Source organism: Hypanus sabinus, chromosome 13, assembly GCF_030144855.1.
Source record: "Hypanus sabinus isolate sHypSab1 chromosome 13, sHypSab1.hap1, whole genome shotgun sequence".
NCBI lineage: Eukaryota > Metazoa > Chordata > Chondrichthyes > Myliobatiformes > Dasyatidae > Hypanus > Hypanus sabinus.
In genome coordinates this window covers 98,996,486-99,019,954 of record NC_082718.1, presented here as the reverse complement: position 1 = coordinate 99,019,954, position 23,469 = coordinate 98,996,486, and the positions used below count along the sequence as shown (strand labels likewise).

General features: G+C 39.7%; 1 long non-coding RNA gene across 10 annotated transcripts in view; it reads right to left on the bottom strand.

The window, feature by feature from the left end:
* The window catches only part of LOC132404202 (uncharacterized), a 119,786-nt gene extending 96,323 nt beyond the window's left edge, over positions 1-23,463 (bottom strand). For 3 of the 10 annotated variants that reach the window (XR_009515458.1, XR_009515457.1, XR_009515459.1), the window contains exons 1-2: positions 22,192-22,416; positions 19,967-20,075 (exon numbers count right to left, since the gene is read on the bottom strand). This is a non-coding gene — a long non-coding RNA (uncharacterized LOC132404202). The other 7 variants (XR_009515453.1, XR_009515456.1, XR_009515454.1 and 4 more) reach the window with 7 other exon arrangements.
* Positions 23,464-23,469: the final 6 nt, after the last annotated feature.

Here is a 23,469-nt window from a genome sequence, read left to right as displayed (position 1 = left end):
CATTTCTAAACCTTGACTGAGATCGCATAGGCTGGGTTCAGGCCAAATTAGGTTGCAGTATTTCATTAATAGATTCGCGTCAGAGACCAAAAGTCTAGTTTGTGTTGCCGGCGGCATTAATAACACTGGTACCTGAAACTGGGCAAAGATGTGAAGCTGACCGTACGGGGATGCGGACTAGGCGTTCAATTTAATAAATAAAAGCCGTGCTGAAGGAATTAGATACGGAAGGTATAGCCGAATGGTGGATTCTAAAGAATGGATTGGAGTAAGGCAGATATAGCGGGGTTTAGAAATGAGTTCCTAACTGAGGGTAATCAGGCGGCTAGAAGTATGTTAATCCTTCAACGATAGCGTAGTCTGAGCAACAAGAGGTAGTGAGTGGGTTAGAGCAGAGTTTATAGAGTAGGCAGCCTAATATAAGGTGTTTTCTTTTACAATTAACGCCTTCGTTCACACATAACCACCGCCGCATTAAAACGACTTTTGATATTGCTTTCTGTTGATTCAACAAAGCCGTAATTTCTTAATTTTATCCTTTGTAGATTGGTATTAAAATTCGATTTTAAGCAGGACAGCTATACCTGTTCAGGAAATTGATACTTTTAACGCGATTTCTGTGGTCAGTGTAAACTGCAAATGCGTTGCACCGCGATTAAAGAGGGGAGCTTCAGATCATTATCCTGTTTAAAATAAATACCTGAAGTCGGACGCGTTACCCTCAGACCGGCCTGGCGCCCATCCCCAGCCCAGGGGGAGAAAGAGTGGATTTTCGGTTTGAGTGACCTTATTGAAAGTTTATTGATGACACTTAAATCAGCTTCAAAAGTCTGCATTTTTTTAACTGTCAGACCCGGGTACAGATATGCTCACGATCAAAGGCTGAACTCTGTCGTGTAAATTTATAGCAGTCGGGAGGAACAATACCCGACATTACTCGAATTAAACTCTACTTTTACGAATCGGATGGAATGTATTTCTATTTAATACAGGAGGTGAATCATTACCACAGATAAGAGCCAATGAAAAGTTATATTAAAGTAGGCAGTGGCTTATGCTCACGAGTGGCCGTGTGCACGGAACGACCCTGTAATAATGACAGCGCGACAATGACGCAAAATAATATTTACAAAGGTACGGGTTATAAACTAAATGTGCAAATCATCCATTCATTTGCACCCGCAGCCCGATACTTGATAAAGTTGATAGCCATCGGATAACAAAACCGTTTCTATTAACTTTAGCAGTTCCAGTATCAAGATTGGCTTAAAAATACTCCTAAATCACGATAAAATAAAGTCTATTCCAATCACCGTCGCGGAAAGCTCCAATTTATTCCTGCAACCCCGCTGAATTTATTAATATTTTCTGCCAATAAAAACGTCCCCTTCTTTTCCCTCTCCGTTTCAGGTTCACCGAAGAAGATGAGGTGAAGCAAAATTTACCCAGCGGTATCCATGAAACAGCAAGCAGCTTGCAAACCTCGGCAACAGAATACCAGGGTTTATGATTTCAAATCGAACAAATAAATAAATAACGCAAATCAAGTGCGGGACCTAACAAGTTGCAGAGGCTCCATTAGGTCACAGGTTGGAAGAATGATGTATTTAACAGTCCAGTAATGAGGCCTTCCCTCGCTATTGAGTAAATTGCCGCTCAAAACAGAACTACGGCCTTTCTCTTTCAGATACCAGACGGCCCACTGTAAAATTGGGGCTGTTATCCATTCGATCCCATTCATTTGTTTCCATTTAACCACTAGTGTTATTCACCTCCTCCTCAATGGTTTAGTTTGTTTCTAAACTAACTTGGAAGGATTGCGGTAGGTTTTCTGGGCTTCAAATGAACGCAATCACGCTTTAATTTTGCACAAAATTCGCCTTATCTTTCCTTTACAACCACTCAGTTATTGCGGAGATTGTGAAAATGAAAGACATTTTTAAGTCAATTTTCCAATATATGGACATTAGGTAAAGTTAAAGTACTTATTGGTTAAGACTTTCCTGGTGTTATTATTTTCCAGTCAGATGGCGTCTTGAAATTATTTAGGAAAGTTGAAGTAAAGTGTACTTCAAACAAACAAGAAAATTGGAGTTCCACAGTGTCTGCCGTTTGACATTTCTTTAGTAATGCTATACCATGTAGCGTGGCATAAACCATGCGTGGCTGGATGTGTGACACACGTTCCTTTCCACACTCGTTCGCAGGCACGAGTTGTCAGAATCAGATTGAGAGTAGCAGTCAAGGAATTCGCCCCTTGATAGAGACCTGACCTAAACGCAAGTGTGTGAGATCAAGCCAATATCGCTGGGGCAAATGTCCCCTCTTGTCCTCTACCCGGTATTTCTTGTATTGACAGCTGAAGCACTTCCTCCCTACGTTGAAAAACTTGGCAGGGTTGGGAGAATGAGGAGGCAGTTGCAGATTCGAGAGAAACAAAAAACAATGGTGTGCTGACATACAACCGGTCACTTCCAACATTTCCAAATAACTTTTATATAGTGTATTTTTTTTAAAAAAAAGCTCTCTGCGTTCAGGGTAAAAGGCCCCAGGGCACCAATCTGACCAGCGGAGTGTGCTGGCCAATATTTATCCCTTCAAAGAGTACAGCCTGCCTTGTCATGGTTACATGGGAGTTTGCTGAATGGAAAATGGCTAACGTGTTTCTCATAGTTGCAATGCTAAACGCTGCTTATTTGACAACAGAACCCTTTGAAACAACGTATACCTGTGAAGGGCGCATCTCAACAGCAATCTAATACCGTATAAACCAAAATTGTTAATTATTCCACTTTAAGATATTGACAATGGGCTCGAAAATATTACTAATTATCTCGTTTACTCTCTTTCCTTCTTGTATCCACCTTCCGCCATGTGGCATTATTCGAAGCACCACTGAAATTTGGCCAACGCCAAACCTCGTGGCCCGACTATAAGCAAGTAAGAGCGACTATAATCGCCTCAGAACGGTCCAAACCCTGTCTGCGGCCAATTAAATAAAGTTTAGCCCCAGCGATGATGTAGGGCAATACAAATGAACTATTGCAATTCTTAATTGCACCCGCTAGATGTTGCTCCTCGTTCCTGGCTGATGAGGGCAGGACAGGGCAACAAGACTCACAGTTCAACTATATCGAACTGTCGGGTATAAACATCGTGAAAGCAGAATCCGAGCGCAATTAAGGCATAACAAAATATTTTATGGCATGCAGAAAAAAATAAAAATACAAAGAGGCCGAAAAAAACTGACAAGGAAGGTCAGAGATTATAGTTACAATATAAAATACAAGGACTTATTTGGATTACTTAGCTTAAAAAAAAGTATAGAATTTGGAAGTAGGTGATGTGAATGCGTTGCTAAGATCGGGAAAATAAAGTAATTTGGGGCGTGGTAGATAAGAACAGTGACCTTCAGCGAAAGAACCCGAGGAACTGTAACATTTATCCACAATAAAAAGTCTCAAAACACAAATATGAAGGGAAATAAAATATTCATCGTCTTACTTTATCATATTCTAAACAAAATAACTTTAATATATTTAGAGGTTTTACAAACAAAATTCACTCCATATTTTCCAATTATAGATGTCATTGCCGCACGAGAAACTACTTGCTTTATAAAGCAATGCATATTTTGCCAAATAATAATCTATCTGTATTTAGGAACTTTAAGAGAGATATGAAAACTTACGTAATGATGAAGAGTCTATTTCGAATCTTACTATTCGATACAATGATCAACTTTGGATTTTGTTGTAACTAAATCCATTCGACATAACTTGCTACAGAAAAGTGAAAATACGGGACGATTTATGCTAAAGGGAACTATTTCAGTATTGTTTACCGATATGACTACGTAGCAATTTACTTAAACATTGAAGTTCTTGCTAGCTTTGCTGGAACGTCTTAATAAATTACATGACATACTAGTAACCACTGGGAAATGGGTACATCCACTTATATATCGTTTTTACTGTATCAATTTACAACATCTGTAGTCTCTCACAATATTTTTGAATATATCTCTCATTCTAAATTCGCCTCCTACGGTACTATGCAGAATTATATATCCGGCTCCTTTGTATAACACATGCACTCCGCATACTCATTTGCAACACACTGCAAATATCAAGTCACCTGTCGTACAAATTTGAAAAAAAAAGTCCAGTGAAGGATTTTATAATAACACAATTAATTAGTTTTGTTGGAAGTTTATTTCTTCCCAAATAAATGTGTGGGTTAATAAACTTACCAACCAACCGGTCAACATGACTGCCGATTGCGCAATAATCGGAATTAAAGAATTCTTTACTTTATTGCGTAGGCTAAAATATGATAATTCCTGCCCGCATTCTTGAGCAAATGTTGGTGAATTTGATTCAGGTTTAAGAAAGACTAGTCTAATATGTTCAATCACACCACAGACTAACGACTTCAGATATGTTTTGAGGCTGACAATTTTCCCCAGGAGATATAGAAAACGATGAGTTTATCCAGAAGCAGGGGGCGCATGAGAAACTTGCTTACAGCACTTCCCAGGTGCGCCCATTAAAACCTGCCGTTTCTCGTCCCTTATTTCGCCTCTGTGTTTCTTGTCATTTCTAAAGGTTTATAAAATTCACACCACGTTACGCATTCTAGGGCATTGCTTTGTATCAGACGTTCACACTGACGAAATCTGAGATAGAGGCAAAATTTCAAGTTCAAAGATAAGTACAGAAAAACGTGCTTTATCCCCTTGCTCGTTTGAACAAGCAGCTGCAGTGAGTGATGAGTTTCACGGAGAGAAAAGAATAACATTATCGAAGTATTTTTGTACCCTTCGCGAGACATTTTTCTTATTAAAACAATCCCGAAGAGAAAACGTGGAATTTTTGCGTGTTTAGGCAAGACTCCCATATACCCGGGTAAACTAGTAACCCAACCCCCTTCTTCCAAGTATCAAATTCAACTCCTGACGCTAATGTTACTCCAGAAAGTGAACTTTTGACCCCACTTCACATACATACACCTAAAATATTTAATTTTTCGCGCTTAGTGATCTTTTACTTGCTCGTAAGGGTAAACATTACTACAGAGTTGCTTTCAGAAGTGCTTTTCGGGAAAATGTAAATCGCCCCCCCCCCCCCCTTTAACAAATATGAGTTTAGAGGTCATGTGAGACAATTACTTTTGAAGTTGCTTTGTGTGTAGATCCCGGGAAAACCTTCCTGGAAAATATTCCGGCAAAGCAATGTAGCACAATTAGCAATTAAAATTTGCTAGAAATTTCGGGAAAAGGAATACCATGCCAATGCATGTTTTCATATGCTACACATAATACCAATGGAACTCTGTCCCTTTAACTGGTCAACCTTCACTTGCATGACAAGATAAGCACGTGCTAACACTTCACATCAAGATTTCTATATTAATTTCTATAATCGGCAGCAGTAAATCAATAGTCCAAGACAATTTAATTGCTATATTAAGACATAATTCATTGTATGATGGGAACTAGATTCTGTCATTAACTCTGTATGAATACAGGAAAGCAATAATTGTTGGAACTGTATGCGAAGTTCAAGCTGCAAGGAAGGGTTTTCTTGGTGTGTTAATAATTTAAAACTAATTGTTGAGATTTTAGGTTACACCAGTCCGAAACGCAATCTTCGACAGGAAATAGCACATGTACGAAGATCCAAATGGGAACGGCTTCCCAATGACATGATTGCGCCTCGTGCTGTAACAAGCTAAGGAACGAAGGCCCTTTCATCTTTTACGTCACGACTTACTACAGTATTAAAAAATAGCCATTCGCAGAGGTGCTCCTTGTAACAAAACCATCCAATACCATATCACAAAGCGACTCCCTAGTGTAGTGACTGTGAACAAGGCGATTTGTTTAAGGAGTAGACAGCATCGTGTTACACGGCAATATTCATCAGTCATATTACCAAAGCATGACAGAGACAGGGGGACCTGGCGTGGCACGGAAGAACGTGGGAGGACAGAAAGAAGAAAGGTATTGCATGTCTCGGAAACTCCCAACAGTTGCTGTGTTGACTACAACTCATTCGATATGCGAATGTGTGACCCCTGTTTCACATCCCGGGTGTGGACGATCAAACAAGCCTGACGTGACCTGAGTCCACGTTTTCCCCACTCTTCCAATGTTACCCTTACTCTTGAACACAAAACTGCTTGGGGCAATTGGGTTAATACGAACAGACGATGCTCTTGGCGCACGGCAGCCAACTTTCTGCTTTACTGCGTCCAGCTTAAAAAGTTAAAAAGGATGATGGAGTGATAGAAACAAGGTTGCCAAAGCAAATTCGAAAAAGCCGCGCGTGTCTATGATAGTTCACAGAAACGACATTCAAAACAAATTATATCTCAGAGGTGAAAAACGAGCGTGATCTCGAAAATATGCAAAATTGATTTTGGGGTATCGGTGCTCTAACATACGCGCCTATTAAACCATGCAGTCTTACTGAGTGGATGGCATAGTTAATTTAATAGTTTGGCTCAGTGAAATAAAATAGATGTAAGCCAATAACTCAACGCAATCCGGCCATCTTTCTGGACAGGAATAGATAGGAAAGTGTGTGTGTGTGTGTGTGTGTGTGTGTGTGTGTGGTGGGGGGGGGGGGGGAGATCGTCTTTCGGTTTTGCGGTTCTCATCCGCGATGCCTAGAAGGTCATTTAAGTCAGAGGGTCTCATTTTTTATGCGACATCGCCAGTTGTTAGAGAAACAAATCATAAAATTGCGACTCGGAGATCAATTTGCAGGAACGCATATAAACTTTTCCTAAGCGGGTTTGCTAGACGGGCAATGTAATCAACAACTGGTCAAGATATCGGTGATGTAACGTGATCCCGCCCTGCACTGGTCACCCTCGGAATGCTTGCATGAAAAGACAGCGAACGCCAAAGTCAAATCCCTGAGCGCAAAACCCATGGCAAGCACGTTTCCATCTTTCAACCGTGCTTATTGCAATAATAATATCTAATTCGGCCGTTCTTGAATTACACCAACGACGGCATCTAATAGCTTGAACAAAAATTGTGGTGTCATGAAGTTTAACCAATCTGGGGTGAATGTGTAACCTCTTAATAAAATACAGCTTACATTCTCAATGAGTAGTATTTTATATTGGGATTGAGGAATATATGGCCGCTTCTGTGACTGCGAATGTAATGTTACTGTGGCCCCAAGACCAGTGATAATAAAATCTATGGAGCCAGTTTGCCAGTTAATAATTGATTGGACAGTATATTAGTTCGGAGCCAGGAAATGCTGTATATAGACATGTTCACTACGTTCAAACTGATCAAAACTACTTCTTCCTCCGTGTCTCTGTTTATCCCTCTGTCTGACACCCTGTCTCCGTCTGCCCCTCTCTCTTTATCTCCATGTCTTATAACTGGGGGGGGGGCAACAGCGGGAGAGTCCCAAAGGTCAGTCAAATTATATTTTCTCCGCTGAGACCATTAAATCTGTGTATGGTTTAATAATGATTTGAACGTTAGCCGAGCCCTTAAGTGGCAGTTCGAATATTCGATTACTTGAACGAAGCATCTAAAATACCACAGCTTGCATCAGGGTCACTAGGAGCGTATTTTTTACTTATATTATTTTACATATTTGACACCTTTCTGCGTAAAGTTATTTTTTCATGAAACCTTTACAAGCTTGGCGTGATATTTTTTCTCCTCTATCCCCCCCCCCCCCCACAACTAACTGCACGTTAAGGTTGAAGTACTATTTCCATGAATTTGATAGAAGTTCGTGAAGTGAGATTTGTAAATTCAGTCGGCTCCAACATGGCCACGAGCCTCCGTGGTATCCAGGGCATTTTCACTGAGCGACGGTGCCTCAAAAAGGCGGCGTCCGTTATTAAGGATCCCCATCACCCAGGACATGCCTTGTTCTCATTGCTACCATCAGGAAGGAGGTACAGAAGCCTGACGGTACACGTTCAACGATTCGGAACAGCTTCTTCCCCCCCCCCCCCCCGCCATCCGATTTCTGAATGGACATTGAAGACTACGTCACTACGTTTTTTATTTGTTTTGCACTACTTTTTAAATTAAGCTATTTAATGTATGCTTACTGCAATTCACTATTTTTCTATTATTATGCATTGCATTGTACCGCTGCCGCAAATACAAGAAGTTTCACGAATTATGCCGGTGATATTAAACCTGATTCTGATTCTTCTGTTCCATCTAGTTTGAATGTGTAATATGCCAGTTAGGAGTTATGATTTTCATGTATTTTTCCAGTAACTTGTTACTGAGAGATTCCTGGCTGCGGCCTTGAATACAAGAAATTAGGCCTGAAATTGCAAAATGTTAAAGTAAACATGGCGAGACAGACGATAGCAATGTGTCCGAAAAGCCAACTGCGAATTACAGCGCAGGTCACTGCCAACCAATGCACTGCGGGGCACACTGGGACCAAAGCCAACTGCTACTTACAGTACATGCCAAAGCTGTGCATTTTATATCAATTCACGATATGATGCTAAGTGTGGTATCCACGCCGTGATTTTGCTAAGTTTTAGTTGGAAGCAATTGGGACTTAACTCAATGCAAATCTCAGAGTTGCGCCTTCGTGATCAGGGGCTTCCCTCAAGATTCCTCGAAACTGTGGTAGACCACGTGCGTTGGAGAGGCTTGTCTCCGAATAGGGATAATCTAATACGGTTTTATTGGCGGCCAAATCCACTTCAAATCAAATTTCGCTTTTCTGCGGGACAAGAATCAGCTCTCACGTTCAGGAAAGCACTTCAAGGCCTCTTTTTTTTTCATTCAGTCGCATTTCGTGAAGTATTTTTACTCTTGAAAGGTTTTAGATCCTGTCATAATTTACCAATATTTATTTGCATCCGACGCTGGTCGTGACATTGATTGTTGTCATCTGAAGAGATGAAAATCTATAGTTGTGACCGCCGCTCGCGGGCTCTCCCGAAACAGTGTCCATCCAACATGCACATTTAGCCAGTGCACTCCAAACTGGCGTACAAAACAGTGGTTATTACACTTAAATTGTTAAGTACTTTCAAAACTGGAAACCCTAAATACAAACAGAAACTCATTTATTAATTAAAATATGAGTTTTCTCACATGCTTCCCTCGGATTTTGGTGAATGTTTAAACTTTAGTGAAAACTAGATAACCGTTGTATTTTTCGTGGTAAAAAAAAGCGCCACGAAACAATGTATAAAGGTTTAATAATGCCAATATTTTGAAAATGTTTGTCCATACTTCAAATTTCAAAGGCTTACCTCAACAATTCCACTCACAATTATTCATTTCTTGCGTTTCTTTATACATTTGAGTTTATTTATGAACAAAAATAGAACTGCGGCCCTAGCTCTTGGTTTTCAAGTAATGGATTGAAATCATTATGCGAGCTAATAAGTCTTTGATTAAACGGTGGGACTTTAATTTGTTCTGTCGGAATTGCCTTATCAGGTTCCAAACTGCCGAAGCTTGTGTCCTGGTTGATCCCTCCCACATGTTAAAGTCACTTATCTAGTGGGACAGTGTGAAGCGTGTGTTAACTTGTATATGCACTTCTCTTATCTTCGCGACAAGTGTCTCTCTTCAGCTCCCCGCGGTGGAGAAGGGGGAAGATGTGGGGTTGGCGTTGGGAGGCGGGGATAGTGGAAGCAAGGTGCGGGGGTGCGTTTGATTGGACTCTCTAGCGGCGGGCTCGGCTGTTACAAGTAGTAGCTCAAAAGTTGTGATTCTGTGTAATAACACAATGGAATTGTCCACTTCAGTAAAAAAGATTGTCGATATAAAATTCCGAGTAACCCTAAATCAACTATTGTGCTGTCTCTTCTCAACCCCCATTTATGATCCTTGAATACTAAATAGAAAATCATAGTAAATACTTACGGCATAAGGATTGTGTCTTAATGTTACTTGGGAGTCAAATAATTGAGCAAAAGGCATAACTTGACGTAAAAATGTTAACTAATGGCGCTGCAAGGGATTTGGGTATCCACACGCGAAATACAGTAATTTATTGAAAGTATATTCACGAATTGCGAGCGCAGCCAGCCGAAACAGCCTCAGGCAAACTAGGCAACTTCTGCATATTTGTTGTGCAGATATGCATATTTATATCTGGTATAATTTAGCCCAAGAACTACATTTGAATGTTACTTTAGTCGCGGCTGTAATCTTCCCTGTAAGAAGGGAACTGCATGAAAAAGTCATTTAGGAAATTGGGCATGTACTTGTATTTTTGTGTTTTTTTTAAACGCAGTGTGCAAAATGACAAATGATATTGAAACAGCTGGCCAGTTACATAACTCCTGCGATCAAAGATTAAAGTAGCAGATTAGTAATAGACTGCATAACTTTGAAGAAGCCACGAATGTGACATCTTCCCGTGTGTGTGCGCGCGCGCGCGTAGATCTTAATTGCGAGGATGAAGCAATTGAATCCATTATTTTTAGAGGAGTTTATAGGACTGCAACGGCAGTTTTCCCTTTTAAAGACCTCCCTTAATGCACTTTCATTAAGAATTCCAGAAATCCAAAAGTTTAGAAGTCAGCAATGGTGCTAAAGTATTGATACCAATTAATTGCCGCTGCAGCTGACAGCGAGTTGAAAAAAAATCATCCCCTTGAAACCAAAGCAACATCCAGAAAGATTTGAGTTTCCTTGGATCGGTTAACAACAGTAGAAAATGATTATTGGATTTTTTCTTAACTCTATTACCATATACGTTTGTAGCACTTTGCTTAAAATTCCACAAGTTTGAAAGCTGGGGATACTTGTTTCTATTTGCCAAGGTTTGTAAACATACTAGGATTGAGTAACAACCTAAACCTCTCCTATCAATATTTTGCCTTTTTTAATACACCCAATCTTGGCAGAAGAGTGATCTCTATTATTTATTTCAGACGTCCATGGTTGCTGAGTTACAAGCACATTCTATCGTCATGGTGAGATCGATAGTTATTCAATCGATATGTAATATACTTAAAATATTTCCTCTCTTTTGAAACAAAATTCATATTTCAACCAGAGCCAAACTAAACGCTGACTGTTATGCTTTCTATTGGAGAGACACAAATAAGAAATAAAACCGTCGAAATTGCCAGTCAAAATGTCTATAAATTATAGAGAACAACATTTTTCCTTCGGTGGTTTATCCAAATCTTTTACTGTACTTCTTATAGGCATGTTTGGTATCATGGGTATTTGCCACAAAAATATATCTGTCTGGCTAGTGTTGAAGAAGTAGCCTTTCTTCCCCCTCGCGCTGTCGAGAGAGAGAGAAAGGGAAAGAGGGAGGGGGGAGAGGGAGGGAGGGGAGAGAGAGAAAGGGAAAGAGGGAGGGGGGAGAGGGAGGGAGGGGAGAGAGAGAGAGCGAGAAAGAGAGAGAGAGAGAGAGAGAGAGAGAGAGAGAGAGAGAGGGAGAGAGAGAGAGAGAGAGAGAGAGAGAGAGAGAGAGAGAGAGAGAGAGAGAGACTTGCTGATTATTCAACAGGCGAAATTTAGAATTGGCATCACCAATTATAAATAAGCATTTCTGAATTCGTATCTGTTCACGTCTATAAGGGCTTACTTGCTAAAAACAGTTTAAGTTGAAATTGTCATTAACAAATAAATCTAATGAAAACCATAATTGAACAAATGATTTTGTCCGTTAAAATACGTTTGTTTTTACCGAATTATCTTTAAAAACTAATTAACTTTAATTTACTGGGCTACCACAAGCAATAGCTTCTGTTATGTTTAAGATGGACTGAAATTAATAATAAAGCAATAAAATCGTTTGAGCATAAATATAAATTATAATGAAAGAACAGGTGGATCCACAAGAGACATTACAAGAAAAGTAGCCTTCCCAAGTACTGCAGGGCATAAATTTTTATCGCTGCAAAACACCATAACAGCTTCCTTTAGTGATCGCGTTAGTTTGATTCGAGTGTGAAAGGCGGTAGAAAATCCTTGGAAATAAGTTGCGGGGAGCATATTTTTCAAATGATCAGTTCACATATTTATGAGATAGAATGAGGTTACCTGATTAATTGAAAAAACAACCATTTAGTTTATGGAAAAGCAAACTGTCTTCGAATTTGAGTAAGTACATTGGTAAATATTTGAAGGGACAGCTTGTTAGATAAATATAAGGCGTTTTATGAGATTAAGGCTACAATGGCTGGTCAAAAGAATATTTGTTAAAGACTATATGGTACAATGTCGTGTGGTGTTTTCTTGAATTTCTTAAATGACGGGTGACAGTAGCACATTAGTTTTTTCTGGCCCCTCGTGCGCTTACTGATCCGGAACGGTTTGATCTAGCCTAATAGAACCATTAGGCTACCTGTGTGTGAATATGGTGGCTGAGTGGCCTGTCTCCACTTTGACCCAATATGATGAATGTTTTCACCAGCCTCGCGGGATGGTAATAGCCCTTGCGAAATAGGAATGTATACACCGCGCACAACAGACGCGACCCTTAGATCTGTAGTTGAACAGGATTCCATTGGCGTCTGCTTAATATCTGTCACCGAACTGTCCAATGGGTTGAGCTTTAGGTGATTTTGTACGGGTTATTTGTTTGAGTCAGCTTTAACATAGATCACTATTGATGCTGTGGAGACAAACTCCCTCTTACTAGTAATAATGGTTTAGCTACATCCCTTTAGTAATCTTGATCCATGCCAAAATAACACAATTATAACACGCATTTAAACATAAACATTTGTCTATCTTTCGCTGCTGTAGTTTCTGGTGATAAACCGATACGCGTGTCGTTAGGCTGTTTTGATCATCTCGTCCATTTAAACTTACAAAGTAAGGCTGATGAGTTCCCAGACAGACTGGCACCAGTGGTCATCTCTGTAGGCAATAGCTCTGTCAATTTAAGCCATAGGACAGGTGTAAATCTCGCTGACATTCCACATTTCCACCCTATGTCCTTACCTGAAGCCAATCTCATTTATTACTGGTAGCACAACGACTACATTTTTAACACGTTGATCACGTGAAAGACCCCGAACAGTGATAATGAAGCTGTTTCCCGTGTATTAAAGGCAAAATTTTAGAGTGTTGCCCGCCCAAACGTAAATTGCCCAACAAGTCACGCTTTAAACCTGGAATGACATATTAATGACCACTAGTAAAACTCATTGTATTCCTCCTTGCAAATGTAACGCTGGTTACACTTTTGCTACTTTTCTGTATAGGCCCTGAATCTATTAAGCCAAGTAAAAGAGAAACTATACTCCGGACTCCGGCTTTCCAGGTCGCAAGTGTTAAGGAATAATGGTCTTTCGGGGCTACCATCCAACAGGTCAATAATGCCTTGTTTTTAAATGGGCACCCATTTTACAAATAAAAGGGATTAGTGTATTCACTGATTTCTGTTGCATTTCGTTTGCTTGTTTACACAGTTGAGTTCCGACTTGATGACAGAAGTGGAATCTAAGAAAGTGGCTTCAAACGTCATAATTTTCCAAAAGAAACGATGTTTTAATTTCTTTCTTTTGCTTCTTCCACATTTGAGATAGTTCAGTATTAGGTACAGTTAGGTATAGGAAATGATCATAATAAATGCTGGCGACTAAGCTATTTTACCAAAGACACCTTTCATTTATCTAAGGGTGTTCCTTAATATTTACAATTCTCTTTATTACAGATTCCCTGTTAGATGACTATTGTTATTATCTTATGTAAAGGTTGGATATTATGTACATAACTTCCCGTGGGTTATTACTTGTACCTTACTAATTTCTAGATTACATATTCATTAATTTAAGGTTTAAACCGTGTGAATCATGCTCCCGACTTAGCGTCCATTTGGGTGACCGGGTATTTCCCTCTTCCCTGCTTCCAACTCTGTCCCGATTCACCCGATGCCCAACCCTTCCCCCAGTGCCTGCTGTACTTACATATTACCACCCTCTCCAAACACTCCCACCCATTCCGTGGGCACATATGCACGGGTGGAATTGACCCTCCCACGTGCATTTATCTGAAACTTCTCACACCATAAACACACGTTGTGATGAAGTAAGGAACGTTGCCTCAGAACTTTTCCAGTGCTGTATTACCAAGTCGAATTACAACTCCGACAGAAACATTGTACATCTCTTGGGGGTGGGGGGGTGGAGGGGCAAAACGTCCCTAACCTCGCTAAAAGTCCGCCATATAAAACTGTCGAAAATATCTTCTGGAGCTCCAGGCATAGGTAGTTGGCTAATTACGGGAAATACAACATCTCTGCAGCACTGGAACTGCAATAATACTTTAATAAGTTTGATTCGCGCTGAAAGAAAACCATAACCACGAGTGCAAGCGCGGTGGAGTGCCGATGCTGATTATGTATCCTTCTCAAAGATGTGCTCAGACATGAGATAATGAGCGCCGTGATCGCCCAGATCCCTTTACCTTTTCCCAGGATTGAAGCTGTCGCCAGTGTACAAAACGACAGTGTAACAGTGCACCACGCTACTCACATTCAATTTGTCCTGTACAAAAGCTGATCTCTAAATCCGCACTAACAAAGCGGTACTCGGAGACAAATCATATAATGTTCAATTTTATTCATTTTCTACTAATTAACTGGAATCCCACCTTCCCTCATATAGTCTCCAATTAATTTGCAATGCATGTCAGAGGTCGTTAGACTTCCAGTAAACCTTTGTGAAGATTTTGTCTTTCTCTATATATTGATCTTATTAAGGCATTTCTTCTTCGCGCTACAAGCCGTAAAGAGTTCTTTTTAAACTGGCTTGGTCCTTAACTTGAAGCGTTGATAATAGGATTCGTGTCTGGGCTCAAAGTTTAAAGCAATGTCGTGGTTATTTGTTGGGTAGGTCAAAATACAACGCTGCAAAGTAATTTGCCATTTGGATAATATCCGGTCCAGGCAAGCAATTTACATTTGAAGTAAATCTAATTAACACTAAGATAATTTAGATATGATCACGCAAGTATTAAAGTATAACTGATGTTACATGTGCCTTATGAACCACGATACTAATGCATTTAATTAGCATAAAGGTACAGTCGAACACACGCTTTTAAGTCAGCTCCGTCTTGAATATCGTATATTCTTCTAATTAACAAGGGGCCGGTAGCTAATCTGCCTGCACTGTATCTGGGAGGAATGAAACTACAGAATTTGCTTCAGAAGGCAATTTCACGCTTGCTACAATTATAGAAATGCGCATCTGGGAAAAATGAGGAAATATGTTTTTTTTAACCCATTCACCAATCAAGTCAGTGTAAGGTTATAAAATGAATTTTTCGGAGTACACATAGACGACCTTTGAATGGACTGAGGCTAACCTGATGAAACCGACATCATGCAGACGATTCTATCCGTTCTGCTTGTTATGCTTAAGAACAGATCACACAAAAAAAGCTAAGCACGTCAGCAGTAAAGAAGTGCAGTGTATCACTCAGCGGGCAGAGCCTAATAGCCGTATTCAAGACCTGACTTTGAAGCTGCAGCCGGACAGAATTCCAAACTTGAAAACAATAGAAGAATTAATTATAAAGCTATAATTTCAGGTGTTGTGGCCGCCAGCCTCCACTTTAAACATTTCAATCGAAACGGTTAGAAACATAATTAATCAGGTTGATTGACGCTCATATACCTTCAGCGCAACTAAATAGCTCCATGGAAATTATTGTCACACAGACGAAAGACGAACCTACAACAGAGAAAGTGAACTTCGGGTGAACTTTTTTGTATAAAACGAGTCCTTGCTTTAAGGTGAAATACCTACGTAAAGCATTGCTTGACACCAATACTGCACATAGGACAGTAGCTAGATGAGTGGGCTGATTTATGTTTTCTAACGATTGACAATTGATTATAAAGGAACTTAAAAACTTTTAAAGACTTTAAAAAAATCATTTTGTTCGCCATTTCGCTGATTAGGATTTCTTTTTACAGAAATAGCACGTATGGTTGTTTAATGGAAGAATTAAATCTACCTCTCGCCTGTCAGATCCAGGGTTGGAAAAACAGGAAACCTAAGGACAGCGCCATCAAGCGATAGATGGCTGTTATTTCTCAGGGGAGCAATTTGACCTACAGTGGCTAGCAAGTTACCACAGCACGTTTTAACACTTATTTGCAGCAGGGGACCAAAATCAGCAGCCCCCCCCCCCCGCCCCCCCACTTATCCAAGCGTATTTTCTGTTTTTTTTTACCTTTTTTACCAAGAGTTTACACGAAAATCTGTTGACATTATTTCAAACAAACAAATAGGTAGAAATATTTGAAATACGACATTTTAGGATATCCCGGTTAATTTTACAATCTTTGCAACCAAAAGAAACTTTCCTTAATATTTTAAGGGTGTGTTTTGTTCTCACTGGCTGCAACAATTTCGATGGTGCATCCCTGATTCGAGGTACTTTTCAGCAATATACCCCGACCTTGTACACTTAAGAAGCTTGCAGTTCTATATGTCACACATCTAAACGACCCATATTTACACCTGCGGAGTGATGATGGACCTAAGTGCATTGCAATTATGTGAACTGTAAATCTTTTCCGTATGCTTAAAAAAATCCCGCGGATCATCTGTGTTTAATAAATTCTAACAACAGGCCCTGCTGCAAAAACTGCAGCACGAACCAATCTGCTTATTCTAGACAAGTTGCGCAAAGAAAGGCATTTATTGCCTGTGCTGCAAAGGGAAGCAAAGTGAGAATCGACCCATATTCCGAATCTGTTTTGTGGTGTAACGATCGGAATTGGCAATCCCGCATACCTCTCAGAAATAGGACCATTCTTCCGGGTTTCACAGAGTTTTCCATCTTTGATAGGGGTTAGTTCAGTCGTAACTTAATTAGCAAACTCGCCCCTCCCCCACCTTTCTTCCAATGCATTCTACATTCATAGAGATGCTTAAATAGATCTCTACTAAAGTTAGCACCACCTTTAAATACATTCAGCACGAAAGCTAATTTGTTCTAGGAATTAGTGGCTAATGGTCACTAAAAGCATGTCACCGATTCCTTCACCTGCCTACACGAAGCAACCTTTAGCTTACTTCTGTTTTGTGAATGCGTGGTCGTCCTTCATCTCAAGTTTCCTATATATCACATTCGCTTTTTTTTAAGGTAAATGTTTCCAATACTACGTGAATTGCCACCTTATTTACGATCTGTCTTTCTGCGGGACGTGCATTGTGACGATTCAAATCATTCTAATGGTATATTTCAATTCGGTTTGTGGTAACTGACAAACAGTATTTACATCAGCAGCTGATAATGCTATGATGCACTTTACTCATGGTCCGTGCAGGAGCTGTGATATACTTGGAGCATCAGTACTTATGATGCGAACAGAGATATGCCGTGTCAAAAGGTAAACAATCAGCAATGAATTGTACTGGTTCTGACTGGTTTCACTGATTTTCCTAGAATTCTTTTCATCTTTACTACCATCAGCTGGTATTATTGAAGCTGGCCAACAGAGGCTTAATGTTGCCTGGCAAAATCGTCCAAATCCAAGCAAATATCTATCAGGTGCATAGAAAAATTATACCAAACAGCCAGGTATCACCTTTGTTTACAGCCATTTACAACACACATTAAGGTCTCTTGATATATTCTTAAACCTCTGCGCAAAATCACTTAACTTACTTCAGAATTGATCAAACATTACCAAACTATTCTCTATTAGACAACCTACATGAATGTTGAACAATATTATGTGCCTTTCTGAAAATGTATGTTATTTCCCTACCTACTATGACTTAAAGGCACTATAACTGTCTCACATAATTCACATTCAAATGCTTATTTCTAATGAAAGGAATGATCAAAATATTCACATGGGAAAATCACTGGTTTATCTGACCATTCAAATGTGCTGAGGCAAGAAACCAAAGACTGGGTAATGTTTATCTAAACAAATAAAACACAGCCAGTGGTATTAGACATAATTCAATTATTTAGACTTTTTAAATGATTAGAGACAAGAGAAAATCCATATTTATCCAATCTCACTTAACTCAGCTGTTCTGAAATAATTTATTCAGCATATTCTTTTACCTTCAAATAATTTTGTGATACAAGCTGTATATTTTTAACCATTGTCCATATCATAAACACAGGAATTATTGTTACTTGATCATAGACATGCAGAGGATTTAAGGGGAATGTGCCAGACATTCACTTCTTAAACAAAACATATCTTAAGGAATTTTTCTTAGTATGTTGTTTTTGTCATTGATTAATCATAGTTTAATTCCACCTCAGCTACTCAAATGGAATTGCATCAATTACAACAATGCCAAATGATATCACACTGGTGGCTGTAGTTTATTCCCTTATGGGTTAGACTACAGAGATGGCCTAACCATATAAAAACATTTCAAACAGACAGAAACTTAGAGGAAGAGACAGAGAAGACAGAAAGATAAACTTTTGGTTGTTTATACAGTATGATCCAACTAAATAAAGTTCAAAAACTGCCTTAAATATGGTCAAGTAAATACATGATTTCAATGTCATTGCCAAGTCTATGCATTTCTTAAATAAATGTTACTCCATATGCAGAGACTCCTTTCTCAGAAGAATACCAGTGCTATGACAGTTTTATGAAAGGTGTCAAAATACCATCAGTCTTGTGCAACCATTTAGGTGGTACATATAATCAAACCATTTTATACTCATCACTGGATAGGGATGCCCAGAAACATTGCTCAACTTGGGGTTGATTTTTTTTCAAAATGGTATGATATTTGCATTATTTATTGGCAAGTAAGACAGACTTCATTTCTTGAAGAATAGCATTAATACTGGAGGGGGCAATGGTTAATTCTGCAATAAGCATACATTATATTTGTATAAAAAGTTACACACAGATTCAAAACACTGAAAAGTCGAGCATGCCTCAGCAACTTTTCTTGAACTATATTTCCTTATGTTTAGGGTAAATAATATTTTTACAGTAGATATGTTACTAATTCTTCACCAATTAGAGTACAGATGACTGGTTTAATTTAGATGTCATACATAGTTGTTTATCTTCAGCCCCTCTTGCTTAAATATCATAATCTTGATTGATAGATCTGTCAAGGGACCATATGATTACTTGAACTTATTTAAGGTTGAAATAAAATAGTTTGGATTTTTTTTTCCAAGTTCAAGATCAACTGCACACACTATGGGTGTAGGGCTGTTTGCTTTTACTTAAACTCGAGTAGATCGATTGCTTACATTTCCAGACATGCAACAGACAGAAGGAGATTAACAATACAGCACTCGCAGTGTTTAACTGCGGACGCTTTTGAGAAAACTTACAAAAAAAACATTGCAAGTGTCGTTTATGGAGATTCACTGAAACAAGCTAAACTTTCAACGGCTTGGCAATTGGCAGAATGGAAATCAGAGGTAAAGTCCACAGAGGAATGTACAGGTGAAAAGCGTTCCTATCGAAAAAAACTACCATTCCGTGAAGCTCTTTCCGGATATAAAATGAAGAAAGAGTTAGCTACTCTAAGAAGCGTGTAAATTATTGGTAAAAAAAAACACTGCAGCAACTCATAGTCACTTTACCAACACTTATTATGCTCTCTCGTTAAAGATGACTCTAGACATGCCCGTCAAAAATAATCCATTGATTCTTAAAGCCTGTAAAACATCTGCTTAAAATTTGCTTAGTTAAAAACAATCACCAATAATTGTTGTCAGGTCTAAACGACCAAATGTCTACAAGGTCATGTCTACTTCTGAGCTTCCCCGTGCAAGTAACTGTATACTGTACCGAAACACGTTATCATACAAGGTCTTTTTAATCCTCCCATCGCATCACGAAAATACTGCGAAGGATTACGTTGAGTTCACTACTTAATATGTGCTTATTTGAGTTCTGTCACCACTTACCTTCAAAAACCAGTCTAAGAATTTTAGCACAAGCTGATTGGTGCGACAAACAAAAATACAGGATGATGGTAAAATTAGATAAAATTAAGTCACCTTGACGTTTAATGTAGTAGGTCTTGTCATACTGGATCTGCGAGAAACGCATCAGCAATAATGTTGCCGGCAGTTCTTAATGTATCAGCCCTTTCTTTGCACTGTGTTTCTGTAGCAAAAAGCACACAAAGAAAGCATTGATACAGTAGTTAGTTACCCAGAATAAGTTACGCACGGAAACTCCAATTAGTTTAATTTCCACAAGAAAAAATATTTTCGACTGACATCTCATCGCAATGTCCAAATCATTATTTGGTTTAGATGTAATTAGAACTGTTATGCTTAGATAAAAGGGCTTTAGTCATTAACCAAAGGCTACTTAGCTATTTTGCCAGAAACAAGTTCCAAAATGAAAATTGACAAACGGATGATCACACGTAACGTGCGGTAGTTTGAGAAAGGCTTAAAGCAGCTGGCGCCAACATCGGTCTAAAGCCCAAAAATAATGCAGCCTAGAACGAGACAACTTTTGACGATAGGTACGAAATTCGCGCTCTGCCACAAAATTAGGTGATCGATAATTTGAAGTGGCTGTCAAGCTCTGTTTGGCTGTTTTGTGTTTTTTTTTAATGATGAACTCGAGCTGAAATCTACACGCCAGAAGTTCATGAACTTTATCATATATTTACAACGCTGGGAAGAAATCAGAAAGCAATTGCAGTATATTCTTCAGAAAAGGACCCGAATTAAACAATTAGAAGGAGCGATATAGAAGCAGGGAAGCGATCACTTTCGCAATAAATGCAGCTTTTTGATAAGGGGAAGTAAATGGCAAGAGGTAGTGAGAAGGGCGGTGGAGTATGAAAAAGAAAACAGGATGAATGGACGAAAGACAAAAAGTTGCACCGTGGGTCTGCAACAATAAAGATGTTCAAAGATGAAGGCCAACTCCGAATTGCAAGCGAACTGCCTTTTGTTATGCAAGATGGCAGATGCCGTTCCAATAATCTGTACAATAACTACTACCACTGTCTTTAGTAAAACAAGACTATAACATGCATGCTTAAAATACTGTCCTTTCAATGGACAACCAGAAGAGAATTTCCACAATAGATGGTTATTGACAGTTGCCCCAATGTAGTATAAACACGTGTGCTGAGTGTATTTTTTTAACTGCCCTGATATCCGTACATAGCGCATACACGTATTGATTACATATATCTATCAAATAGGTGGAACATCCGTTTATTACGAACTTTGCAATTACTCAATAAGTAATTTCATTCGCGTGAATTCGCTCGTATTTTAATATTTGGACCACCTCCATACTATACAGAATTCTAACACCTGCATTGATATAGGATTACAATAGCGGTTGGTTCATTACAACTGGTCGTCATCAGCATAACAAGCGTACCCCGCAGTGCAAATTTATTTAGTAACACGTTCGTTAAATTGGAATATCTCGCAAATGGGCTGAAAATTTTCGGAAGGAATAAGCATGTAATCGGCACTAGCTAGACCTCACACATGCTAACAGAATATTTACAAGAAACTTGCCAATGTAAACGTGACCGTTTTCTCAGATAAACAATAATCAACAAACCTCTGTATCATTTCGGGCTAAAGCTCTGTCTGCTTATAATATAGTTAATGAAGTGAGGTGTCTGGTTGCACAGCCCCTTCAGAGTGACTCGGTGCTGGCGTAAATGCTTTCAAAGCCATTTTAATTTTCACATCAGTGCACTTACTAGGTTTAAGGCTCTGACGGCTAACAAGTAGCTTGCGGTATTGGCGAATGTTTAACTAAGATGGCTAGCCATCAATTCCCTTTTGTTTGCTTGCAAATTAATCATCCTATACGTAGTTGGCGCCAGTGTAGATTTATCACACACAGGAGGGTGAATGAGTCGGGCGAGGAGAGACAAAGAGATTTCGCACCTTCCTGCTTTTGATCCTAGATTAGTCCACCCTAACGCTTCATAATACGAGTCTCTAGGGTGCTTAGCCTGGGAGGTCACTCATAATTGGCGGAAGTTAGTGCAAACATTTTAAAACGCTACATTTTAACGCATATTTCATAAATATTTATAACTCCAACTAATTCATTTCCAACACAATATTAAAGAAATCGTTATTTTTTGTAAAGACTACATTTGAACACAATCCAGCTCTCCTATGAATACTGTTATAAGGAATGCTTAAAACAGTGCTTATAAGTTAAAGAAAACTAAGATCCGAGTAGGGTCTTCCTTTGTCAAGATGTCAAACAAAAATGTACACACATATCAGGGGAACTCGCCTTGAAGAGAATCTGATGGGTTCCAAATCTCCACACAGGTCAGACAAGTGTTGTGCTTTAGGTAGCCGCGTCTTAAAGGAAACAGCCAAGGGCTCGTAACACAACAGGAGCAGGGAGAGAGAGAGAGAGAGAGAGAGAGAGAGAGAGAGAGAGAGAGAGAGAGAGGGAGAGAGAGAGAGAGAGGGAGAGAAAGAGAGAGAGAGAGAGAGAGAGAGGAGAGGAAGAGAGAGAGAGAGAGGGAGGAGAGGAAGAGAGAGAGAGAGAGAGAGAGGGAGGAGAGGAAGAGAGAGAGAGAGAGAGGTGTGGGGGGGGGGGAGAGAGAAACAAAAACAGGGAAGCAAATGAAACGTCGTTAGACCACTGGTTAAAACCGCGGAGGTTGGTGGTGGCTGGAGGAGCTTTTCCTCGCGATATACTCACAGATCAGGGAGGCGATATTTTGTTTTTTTAAAAAAACGAAAAGTGATACGCGACGGTAGTTACAACCCGACGTCAGCAGGCTGGCGCCAAGCGCCCTTAAACATGTGCGACCAAAATGCAATGTTACAAGAGCTAATCACTTTAGATGTTCCGCTCCTATCTCCGTGCATTTAGCCGATGTGATTGCTTTGCAGATCTTTTTGCGCCAGCTCTGAGAGAGAGAGAGAGAGAGAGAGAGAGAGAGAGAGAGAGAGAGAGAGATAGATAGAGAGAGAGAGAGAGAGAGAGAGAGAGAGAGAGATAGATAGAGAGAGAGAGAAAGTGTCCTTAGTCTTTAAGCTACAGCAGCCCATCAGGCGCCATGTCCTGATAATTAAATCAACTCGTTAAATGAGGCTTTTTGTTGTTGTTGTTGAAAGCTTGGCCAATAAATAAATACAATTATAGCACTGGGCACAACACGGCCTTGCCCGCTTTTGTTACAGCGCATTAAATGTAGCGCTCGCTCTTTGCGGCGCGGCCCGGGGAAGAGGAAGAAAGAACACGAAATCGCCATGAATAAAGATAAAAGGCAATCGGCCAGGTCTGGCATGTTAAGATGTTGGCGGCGACGGCGGCAGATTAGTGTGAAGGGAGAAGTGATGTTTCAGAGACAGCGCGTAACGGCAAGAATGGGGCGGTCTGGCGCAGACCCCGGCTTGCTTGTGGACAGACGGATGATTTCTTGCCGATTTCCTGGTAGTTGATGGTGGGTGAAGCCACCTGAGGCGGCCCTGTGTGCTCCCATTGGCTGTTGCCCATTCTACTCCCCCCTCCCCGTAATGATGTTGACATATTCACA